The following is a 12,668-nucleotide window of genomic DNA, read 5'->3' on the forward strand; positions in this document are numbered from 1 at the left end:
TACAGCTGTGACATGATAAATTGATTTAATGACTCAACTAATGTTTGATATCCAAGTTTCAAAAAAAGAAAAAAATCATTTTAATTTTTATGGAAAGACTTTCCTTACTTTCTTCTAGTGTCCATGTGCCCTTCTGAGGTCATTTTTTTTTTTTTCACTCTCAGAGGGGAATCTATAAAATTTCAAGTTTGCCAGTGAATTTAGGTAGAAAGGAAATAGATGAAACTCAGGATGATTAAAGCAACTACACAGTCAGGTTTAGCTCTTCAAGCAACTAATTGGGTATTGGAAAATAAAAACAACCCCCCCCTAAATCTTATTAGTTATAAAGGGTCTTTTTGCCTAGCATCGAGCATGGTGTCTATTTCTATCAGAGAGGTCATCTGTGTGAGTAGCTATGGAGAATCAAAGAGGGAATTCCTTGGATCCCCATTTCATGACTTAAACAAATCTGCAATGCCTTAACACTTTGATGGCTATCATTGGAAGTGAATATATCAGTAATATAGTACAGCACCTAAGAAATGGAAAGGATCTCAGAAGTCAACTGGTTTGATAATCTTTCGTTCTTTTTCTTTCTTTCCTTTCTCTCTCTCTTTCTTTCTTTTCCTTTTTTCTTTCCAAATACAGTGCAACTGAATTAAATGATTCACTAAGATTGTCTGAGAGATTCTTGTTTCATTTCTTTAAATGTTCACATGTTAAATGATTAAGAAGCAAAGCATACTAATAGCATTCCAACATTTTAGATTTGGGAGATTGCCAAAGAAGGCCTCCTAATCACTATTGGTTTTGTTGGACCTACAATATAATATATTACACATGTGTGATTTTACTTAGATACATTTTACATGTGTTGAGAGGGATTGTGGAGTATTCTGCTACTCATTGTATCTTTAATGAAATTGGTAAACAGAAGTTTAAGAACATTTCCAACTTCCTGGAAATCTAGATAAATTATAAGAATTTTTGACTTTAAAAAAAATCTCTTACTTTGTTGGGGATGGGATGTTAACTAACAAAGAGAACAAAGCATTAATCATAGGCACTTATGTGCTCTAAGCATGGAAGAGAAAGGCCTTAATTGAAAGAGCAGTGTTCGGGGGCTTATTAAATCAGGCCTCTGGGATTGAGGTGAAAAACTTTTAATGAGTTTGGCTGATCTGAGCACCCACAGAGCCTTGTTAAATAACGTCCCAATTAGCAAGAGTTAAAGCTTTATATTTCCCCCTTAGAAGTTGTGGTTAATTGGATCTTTGATTTATTAGGGGAATTGAGGATAATTCTCTGGGATCTGTAGGAACCCTTTATTAGCAAATTCATCAGACAAAGCTGTGTGGTTGTCATGGTAACACTTGCAGAGGAATAAGTCTCATGGTAACAAAGTGTCTTCTCTCTGAATTGTACACCAAACCAGTTAACTGTAACCAGCCTCTGCTTGATGCAGAATAGTTACCAGTTACATGACAAGCTTTTAAAAGTATAGCACTGTATCCTGCTATCTGAATATAAAAACATGAAGCCCAAATGGGTTCATTCAACCTCACAAATGAAAATTAGATTGATTTATCAGTATTAAATAAAAGTCCAAATTTCTACTTCAAAATATAATCACTATATCATTCATTGTAACTAATATGGTATATGTATAAAGAAAATATAAAAAATGTGCTTCCTAACAGCATAAGGGAAATTTTTACAAATCTGCTTCATATAAATATGCTGAGAGAATGTACTTCATATCATATTTCATATCCATGAAATGATAGTCGATTAATTTCTGTCTGTGAAGAGAGATTTCTTCCAGATAGTCTTTAAGATTACTAAAGATTGAACTAGATAATTATACCCAAGTTTATAGCATCTTATCAATCTTATCAGTAGAAACAGGTATATGTTTCAAATTCAGAATGTTTTAATGAAAGAAATAATGATTAATGTAACTTGGAATATTTTATATATACAGAAAAAATACACATTTAGAAACCTAGGACCTAGGTTAATCTCACTTAAAATTTGTATTTGTTTATGATACTTTTAAAAAATATATAGATAGAAATATAGATGCAAATGAAGACCAGTGGTGCTCTTCCTAATCCTTTCATTGTTTTTAAGCTCATTCTAATGGTATTACAATAACCAGAAGCAGAAAATCAGTATTAGTCAACCCTATGTGTGGAAAATACTAGAGATTTTTTTTTGAGTTATTTATTTTTTGTTTTTAATACATATATTTGTATTTATTTTATTTATTTTTATTATTATGTTCAAATGGACAGCATATATTACATCATTAGTTTTTGATGTAGTGATCAACCTTTTATTAGTTGCATATAAAAACATCAGTCCTCATCACAACACATGCTCTCCTTAATACCCATCATCTGGTTAACCCATCCCCCACCACCATCCCTTCTATATATCTCAATTTGTTTCCCCAGAGTCCAGAGTCTCTCCTGGTTTGTCTACCTCTCGGATTTCTTTCCATTTGGTTTTCTCTCCCTTCCCCTGTGTTCTTCTGTGCTATGCCTTATGTTCCACATATGAGTGAAACCATGTGATAATTGTCTTTCACTGCTTGACTTATGGAACTGGAGGGGATTATGCTAACTGAAATAAGTCAAGCAGAGAAAGACAATTATCATATAGTTTCACTCATGTGGAACATAAGGAATAGCATGGAAGAACACAGGGGAAGGGAGGGAAAACTGAAAGGGGGGGAATCCGAGAGGGGGTCAATGCATGAGACACTATGGACTCCAGGAAACAAAGTGAGGGTTTCAGAGGGGAGGGGAGTGGGTGGATTGGGCAGCCAGATGATGGGTAATAAGGAGGGCACATGTTGTGATGAGCACTGGGTGTTATATGCAATTGTTGAATCACTGAACAAATAAAACAAAACAAACTAAAAAACAAAAATACTGTTTCAAAAGGTCATATGCACCCCAATATTTGCAGCAGCATTATCAACAATAGCCAGATAATGGAAGCAGCCCAAATGTCCATCAACTGATGAAAGGATAAAGAAGTGGTAGGTATACACAATGAGGTATTACCCAGCCATCAAAAAGAATTAAATGTTGCCATAAGCAGTGACATGAATGGAGTTGGAGAGTATTATGCTATGCAACACAAGTCAGTCAGAGACATACAAATACCATATGATTTCACTCATATGTGGAATTTAAGAAATAAAACAAACAAGCTCAGGAAAAAAAAATAGCGACAAATCAAGAAATAGAATCTTAGCTATAGAGAACAAACTTAAGTTTACCAGAGGCAAGGTGGTTGGGGGGATGGGTTAAAAAGGTGATGGAGATTAAGGAGTACTCTTGGGATGAGCACCTGGTGTTGTATGGATGTGTTGAATTACTGTATTGCACACTTGAAACTAACATTACAATGTATGTTAACTAACCAGAATTTAAATTAAAACTTTAAAAAAGAAATATATGAATTCAGTAAATTTACAAGATACACAATTAATGCACAGAAATCAGTTCAGTTCTATACACTAATAAAGAAGTAGGAAAAAGATAAATTAAGGAAACAATTCAATGAATAACTGTGTCAACAAGAATAAAATACCTAGGAATAGACTGAACCAAGGAGTGAAAGACATACACTCTGAAAACTATAAAACATTGATGAAACAAATTAAAGATAACAGAAACAAATGGGAAGATTGTCCATGCTAATGGACCAGAAAATTAATATTGTAAAAATGTTCATACTACTCAGTGCAATGTATTGGTTCAGTATAATCCCCATGAAAACAACATAGCACTTTACACAGTAGTATAACAAATAATTTTAAATTTGCGTGGAACCACACAAAACTTCGAATATACAAAGCAAACTTGAGAAAGAAGTTATTATAATCCCAGATTTCAAGACATACTACAAAATGATAATAAAAGAGCAAACTACTAGGACAAAAATGGACACATAGGTTAATGGAACAGAATACAGATCCCAGAAATAAATCCATGCTGATACAACAAATCAATTTATGACAAAGGAAGCAACAATAAATAATAAAGACAGTCTCTTCAGTAAATGGTATCCAAAATTCTGGGCATCTACATGAAAAATAATGTAACTGTACCATATTCTTATATCATACACAAACATCAACTCAAAACGGATCAAAGATGTAAGTTTTAGACCTGATTCCATAATACAGAAAAAAGCATAGTAATCTTTTCAACATCAGTCTTAGCAATATATTTTTAGGTATGTCTTTTCAGGCAAGAGAAACAAAAGCAAAAATAAACTATTGGGACTACACCAGAATAAAAAGCTTTTGAAAATCAAAGGAAATCATCATTGAAACTAAAAGGTGACTTACAGAATGAGAGAAGATATTTGTGAGTAATATAGCCAATAAGAACTTAGTACATAAAATATGTAATAAAGTTATACAACTCAACACTAAAAAAAAAACAAACAACAAAAAACTAACCAATTAAAATAAGGCAGAGGTCCTGAATAGCCTGTGTTTTTGTTGTTGTTGTTGTTTGTTTGTTTTGTTTTGTTTTGTTTTGTTTTGTTTTGTTTTCCCAAAGGAGACCCACAGGCCAACAGACACATGAAAAGATTCTCAAAATCACTTATCATCAGTGGTATGCAAATCACAATCATAATGAGTTACCACCTTATACATCTTAGATTGGCAATCATCAAGAAGAAAAGAGATAATCAGTGTTGAGAATTGAAAAAAGTAGGAATTTTGTTCACTAGGTAAGTTGGTACAGCTACTGTGGAAAAGTATGGATGTTCCTCAAAAATATTTTAAAAAAATACAGTAAGATCCAGTAATTCCACTCTTGGGTATTTACCCAAAGAAAACAAAACCACTAATCAAAAAAAAAAAAAAGTACACTTCTATGTAATGTGGTGTTATTTACAATACCAAGATTTGAAGCAACCTAAGTGCCCACCAATAGATAAATGGACAAAGAAGATATGGTATGGAGATACATTGGGATATTATTTAGCTATAAAAAAGATGACATTTTGCCATCTGTAACAATATGAGTGGACCAAAAGCATATTGTGTTAAGTGAAATGTCAGACAGAATAAGAAAAATACCATACAATTTCACTTATATTTGAAATCTAAAAACAAAACAAAAAAACAAAGCAGAGATAGACCCACAAATACAGAGAACAACCTGGTTGTTGCTGGAAAGAAGGGGAGTGGGGGATGGGTAAAAAGGAGAGAAGGGGAGTGAGATACTGGTTTTCAAATTATGGAATAAATAAGAGGGAAGATGAACCATGAGAGACTATGGACTCCGGGAAACAATCTGAGGGTTTCAGAGGGGAGGGGGGCCGGGGATGGGGTAGTACACAGATGGGAATTAAGGTGGGCACGTGTTGTAATGAGCACTTGGTGTTGCACGCAAATAATGAATCATTGAACACTACATCAAAAACTAATTATGTACTGTATGGTGACTAACATAACATAACAATAAAAAAAAGACAGTGATGAAAGCTACAGCACAGGAAATAGAGTCAATGGTATTATAATGACATTGTAGGTTGACAGATGATAGCTACACTTGTAAGCATAACATAACATACATATTTATCAAATCACTACGTTGTATACCTGAAACTAATGTAACATTGTATGTCAAGTACACTTCTACACAAATATAATAGTAAGAAGAAAGAGATCAAAGAAACCCCATTCTGTGTCCCCAAAGTACAAGATTAAGGAGAAAAATATTTTCAAAATATGTATAAAATTATAAAAGAAAAATATCAGCATATCAACTTACTAGGATATAGATGTATTTCTAGCCTTTGTAAATTGGCATAAATGTGGTGAGATATGTTTTATTAATAAATCAGGAGTCAACATGGAGAATAATTTCTTTTTCCACATATTTTTATCCAAATTGTATGTGATCACACTCAGAATCCAAAATATTTGGAGGAAAATTTTAGAATTCCTTTTTTTTCTAAAAATTATGGGCAAAATCAATGGCTAAGAATAACAAAGACATGCTTCAAGGTACAATTGTTTTGAATGTAAAATTGATATTCAATAAGCAAGTTCTGGTCATATGAAGAAAAAAGAGCAAGGTACTGATGTTAATAGGTAATGGCCCCTACATATATGAAATCATCATTTTGTTTTAAATCTTAATTATATATCATTTTTAATTCTCAATTATACCTCAATAAAACTGGGGGAGATAAACACAAGCATGTCTATTGACTTAAAACTTCCAATTCTGCCTTGGTTCCAACAGTTATTCTTCCAAATACTCTCCAGAAGACATGTTCAAACACATTGAAAGAAATAGCATTTGTAATCATTAAACACTACAATATTTGGGCTAGGGAGCAAGATGGCAGAGAAGTAGGAGACCTAAATTTCATCTGGTCCCAGGAATTCAGCTAGAGAGGTATCAAACCATTCTGAAGACCTACGAACTCAACAGGAGATCAAAGAAAAGAATAGCAGCAACTCTGAACAGAAAGGCGACCACTTTCTGGAAGGTAGGATGTGCGGAGAAGTGAATCCGAAGCAATATTTGGAAAGATAGACGGAGGGGGAGGGGGCCTTTGGCAGCCGCTACTGGCAAGTGATAGAGCAACAGAATACAAAATTAGAAATTTTATAAATCAGCTGTGTTGAGCTCCAGTGGCTAAGCAGGGGGTGGAATCTTTGCTGGGACAGTGTGGTCTCAGGACCCTTGGGGGTCACAGAAAGACCAGGGGTGCCTGAGTGCAGCAGAGTTCCCTGGTATTGGAGCAGGGAAGCTGGCTGCAGAGACAGAGACAAGGAGTGGGCTCGCAGTTTGGGTTTACCATAAACCATGATTCACGGCACAGTCGGGCCACTTCTCATCCAGCAGGGACCCAACAAGTGGCAGATCTGGGGATACCCCCCTTCCTCCCCCCAGGAGGAGTGGCAGGGGAGTGCACCACAGGAATCTGTGGGGTTTGGAGACTCCAAATGGAGTCATGTGCTAGAGATAGAAATGCTCAGTCACAGGCTGGGTGAGCCCAGAGTGCGGCCAGAGACTGGGGAGAGGGGAGTGATTGACTGCTTTTCTCTGGGGGTGAACTAAGGAGTGGGGACCTGTGTTCTTGGCTCCTCTGAGGTGGAGATTGGGAGGCCGCCATTTTCACTCTCCTCCAAAGCTGTATAGAAAGCTTGCAGGGAAAAAAACTCCAGAGAGCAAACCCGAGCAGATTACTTAGCCTGCCCTTGGCAAGGGTGGGGCAATTCCACCTTGGGCAAAGACATTTGAGAACACAGCAACAGGGTCCTCCCGCGGAAGATCAGCAAGAACAGCCAGCCAAGACCAAGTTTACTGATCAATGAGAAGAGCAGAACTCCAGCACTAGGGGAATACAGCACATAGAATTCCTGGCTTTTTCCCCATGATTCTTTAGTCTTTCAAAGTTAATTTTTAAAATTTTTTTCTTTTTCTTTTCTTTTTTAATTTTTCTTTTTCCCTTTTTCAACCAATAGCTAAAGGAATGTTGAAAAAGAAAAGCAAAGCTGGCGACATCACAATTCCGGACTTCCAGCTCTGTTACAAAGCTGTCATCATCAAGACAGTACGGTACTGGCACAAAAACAAACACATTGATCAGTGGAACAGACTAGGGAGCCCAGAAATGGACCCTCAACTCTATGGTCAACTAACCTTTGACAAAGCAGGAAAGAATGGTTAATGGAAAAAAGACAGTCTCTTCAACAAATGGTGTTGGGAAAATTGGACAGCCACATGCAGAAGAATGAAACTGGACCATTTCCTTACACCACAAACAAAAATGGACTCAAAATGGTTGAAAGACCTAAATGTGAGATAGGAGTCCGTCAAAATCCTAAGGGAGAACACAGGCAGCATCCATTTCGACCTCAGCCACAGCAACTTCTTCCTAGAAACATCGCCAAAAGCAAGGGAAGTAAGGGCAAAAATGAGCTATTGGGACTTCATCAAGATAAAGTTTTTTGCACAGCAAAAGAAACAGTCAACAAAACCAAAAGACAACTGACAGATTGGGAGAAGATATTTGAAAATGACATATCAGTTAAAGGGCTAATATCCAAAATCTATAAAGAACTTAAATTCGACACCCAAAGAACAAATGATCCAATCAAGAAATGGGCAAAAGATATGAACAGACATTTTCCCAAAGAAGGCATCCAAATGGCCAACAGACACATGAAAAAGTGCTCAACATCGCTTGGCATCAGGGAAATCCAAATCAAACCCTCAATGAGGTACCACCTCTCACCAGTCAGAATGGCCAAAATTAACAAGTCAGGAAATGAGAGATGTTGGCGGGGATGCTGAGAAAGGGGAACCCTCCTACAGTGTTTGTGGGAATGCAAGCTGGTGCAGCCACTCTGGAAAGCAGTATGGAGGTTCTTCAAAAAGTTGAAAATAAATCTACTGTATGATCCAGCAATTGCACTACTGAGTATTTACTCCAAAGATACAAATATAGGGATCCGAAGGGGTACGTGCACCCTGATATTTATAGCAGCAATGTCCACAGTAGCCAAACTATGGAAAGAGCCAAGATGTCCATTGACATCTTGGATAAAGAAGATGTGGTATATATATACAATGGAATATTATGCAGCCATCAAAAGGAATGAGATCTTGCCATTTGCAACAACGTGGATGGAACTGGAGGGTATTATGCTGAGTGAAATAAGTCAATCAAAGAAAGACATGTATCATATGATCTCACTGATATGAGGAATTCTTAATCTCAGGAAAGAAACTGAGTGTTGCTGGAATGGTGGGGGATGGGGTGGCTGGGTGATAGACTTTGGGGAGAATACGTGCTATGATGAGCACTGTGAATTGTGTAAGACTGTTGAATCACAGACCTGCACATCTGAAACAATAATACATTATATGTTAAAAAAAAGAGAAGAAGATAACAAGAAAGGATAAATGAAGGGGGGGAAATCGGATGGGGACATGATCCATGAGAGACTATGGACTTTGAGAAACAGAGTTCTAAATGGGAGGGGGTTTGGGGGAGGCTGATGGGTATTAAAGAGGGCACATACTGAATGGAGTTCTGGGTGTTATACGCAAACAATGAATCATGGAACACTACATAAAAAACTAATGATGTAATTTATGGTGATTAACATAACCTAATAAAATTTAAAAAACCACTACAATATTCACATAAGCTCATTAACAAAATTGGGTGAGTAAATAGATGATAGTTACACAATGGAGTGTTCAGTAGCAATATGAATGAATGATATACAAATACATAAAAAGCTAGAATGATCTTAACAGCAATAATGTGAAGGAAAGAAGCCAGACACAGAGAGGAGAATAGTCTAAAACTAGAATAAATTACAAAATCTATGTTGTCAGAAGTGGTAAAAAGTGCTACTTTGGGGATGATAGAGAATAAAAGCACAGAAGTGGCTTTGGAGGTACTGGTCATGTCTACTACTCAATCAATGTGCCAACTGCAGTGGTTTTATTTATTTATTTTTATTTTTATTATTTTTATTTTTTATTATTAACATATAATGTATTATTTGTTTCAGGGATACAAGTGTATGATTCAGCAGTCTTACTCAATACACACCACTCACCATGACACATACCCTTCCCAGTGTCTATCACCCAGCCACCCCATCCCTCCCACCTCCCTCTGCTCCAGGAACCCTCAGGTTGTTTCCTGAGATTGAGTCTCTTATTCTTTGTCTCCCTCTCTGGTTTCATCTTGTTTCATTTTTCCCGCCCTTCCCCTATGATCCTCTGTCTTGTTTCTCAAAATCCACATAACAGTGAGATCATATGATAATTGTCTTTCTCTGATTGACTTAGTTCACTTAACATAATACCTTCTAGTTCCATCCACATCATTGCAAATGGCAAAATTTCATTTTATTTATGACTGCATAATCTTCCATCGTATATATACCACATCTTGTCTATACATTCATCTGAAGGTGGACATCTGGGCTATTCCCATAGTTTGGCTATTGTGGACATTGCTGCTATAAACTTTGCAGTTCAGGTGCCCCTTTGGATCACTATATTTGTATCTTTGGGGTAAATACCCAGTAGTACAATTGCTGGTAGTAGGGCAGCTCTATTTTCAACATTTTGAGGAACCTCCATACTGCTTTCCAGAGTGGCTGCACTAGCTTGCATTCCTGCCAAGAGTGCAGGAGGGTTCCCCTTTCTCTGCATCCTTGCCAACATCTGCCATTTCCTGACTTGTTAATTTTAGCCATTCTGACTAATGTGAGGGGGTTTTGATTTGTATTTCCCTGATGCTGAGTGATATTGAGCACTTTTTCATGTGTCTGTTGGTCATTTAGATGTCTTCTTTGCAGAAATAGCTGTCCATGTGTCTGCCCATTTCTTAATTGGATTATTTGTTCTTTGGGTGTTGAGTTTGATAAGTTCTTTATAGATTTTGGATACTAGCCCTTTATCTGCTATGTCATTTGCAAATACCTTCTCCCATTCTGTCAGTTGTCTTCTGGTTCTGTTGACTGTGTCTTTTGCTGTGCAAAAGCTTTTTAACTTGATGAAGTCCCAATAATTCATTTTTGCCTTTGTTTCCCTTGACTTTGGAGTTGTGTCTTCCTAGAAGTAGCTGCTGAGGTCGAAGAGATTGTTGCCTGTGTTCTCTTCAAGGATTTTGACGGATTTCTGTCTCACATTTAGGTCTTTCATTCATTTTGAATCTATTTTTGTGTATGGTGTAAGGAAATGGTCCAGTTTCATTCTTCTGCATGTGGCTGTCTAATTTTCCCAATACCATTTGTTGAAGAGACCGTCTTTTTTTTATCTTTTTAAGATTTTATTCACTTATTTGACAGAGAAAGAGAGCACAAGCAGGGGGAGCAGCAGAGGGAGAGGGAGAAGCAGGCTTTTTGCTGATCAGAGAGCCCAATATGGGGTTTGATACAAGGGCCCCAGGATTATGACCCGAGCTGAAGGCAGATGCTTAGCCAACTGAGCCACCCAGGCGCCCTGAAGAGACTGTCTCTTTTCCATTGGATATTATTTCCTGTTTTGGCAATGATTAGTTTACCATAGAGTTAAGGGTCCATTTCTGGGTTCTTTATTCTCTTCCATTCATCTATGTATCTGTTTTTGTGCCAGTACCATACTGTCTTGATGATTACAGCTTTGTAATAGAGCTTGATGTCTAGAACTGTGATGCCACCAGCTTTGGTTTTCTTTTTCAACATTCCTCTGGCTATTTGGGGTCTTTTCTGGTTCCATAAAAATTTTAGGATTATTTGTTCCATTTCTTTGAAAAAAGTTGATGGTATTTTGATAGGAATTGCATTAAATGTGTAGATTGCTCTAGGTAGCATAGACATTTTCGCAATATTTGTTCTTCTAATCCATGCCCATGGGACATTTTTTCCAATTCTGTGTGTCTTCCTCAATTTCTTTCATGAGTATTCTACAGTTCTCTGAGTACAGATTCTTTGCCTCTTTGGTTAGATTTATTCTTAGGTATCTTACAGTTTTGACTGCAATTGCAAATGGGACCGGCTCCTTAATTTCTGTTTCTTTTGTTTTGTTGTTGGTATATAGAAATGCAACTGATTTCTGTGCATTGATTTTATATCCTGCCACTTTACTGAATTCCTGAATGAGTTCTGACAGTTTTGGAGTGGGGTCTTTTGGGTTTTCCAAATAAAGTATAATATCATCTGCAAAGAGTGAGCATTTGACTTCTTTGCGGATTCAGATGCTTTTCATTTCTTTTTGTTGTCTGATTGCTGAGGCTAAGACTTCTAGTACTATGTTGAACAGCAATGGTGATAGTGGACATCCCTGCCATGTTCCTGACCTTAAGGGAGTAGCTTTCAGTTTTTTCCCATTGAGAATAATATTCACTGTGGGTTTTTTCCTAGATGGCTTTTATGATATTGAGGTATGTACCCTTTATCCCTACACTGTAAAGAGTTTTAATCAAGAAAGGATGCTCTATTTTGTCAAATGATTTTTCAGCATGAATTGAGAGTATCACATGGTTCTTGTCCTTTCTTTTATTCATATAGTGAAAATCTATCAAGTGTTTGGATATCATATTTCAATAGCATTTTTTAAAAGGGAAAAATGCAAACAGTAATTGTCCATGGTAACATTATGAAAAAATATGATAACATTATGATGATGACATGCTTTATTAGTAGGTATACTGAAATTTGTGAGAACTGAGAGGAAGGATATATCTTCCTTATGTAAATGACACCAGATCTCAAACTTGAAAACAGTGAAAATTATAAATTATTCCATCAAAGAACTTTATGTGAGAATAGTGGATCATGAATTGAACATACAGGGAATTCTGTATTTGATATAATTGTGTTGTTTAAACTTCTTCATAGAACTGCATTTTATTTAATGTGAAGATAATAAAGTTAGATAGTAGTTGTGTTGTATGATCCTGCAGATGTAGGGATGTACCAGATAAAGGACATAATTGCTTATCATACTAAGGAAAGTAACATCATTAATATGTATCTTAGTTAGATAACTCCAGAGCAATTTCAAGTCATTCTAGATTTAAAGAGAGATTGAGGGCACGTGGGTGGCTCAGTTGGTTAAGCAACTGCCTTTGGTTCAGGTCAAGATCCTGGAGTCCCAGGATTCAGCTCCCTGCTCAGCAGG

Source organism: Callorhinus ursinus, unplaced genomic scaffold (assembly GCF_003265705.2).
Source record: "Callorhinus ursinus isolate GAN/ISIS: 27379988/994484 unplaced genomic scaffold, GSC_fseal_2.0 scaffold105, whole genome shotgun sequence".
In the NCBI taxonomy this organism is placed as follows: domain Eukaryota; kingdom Metazoa; phylum Chordata; class Mammalia; order Carnivora; family Otariidae; genus Callorhinus; species Callorhinus ursinus.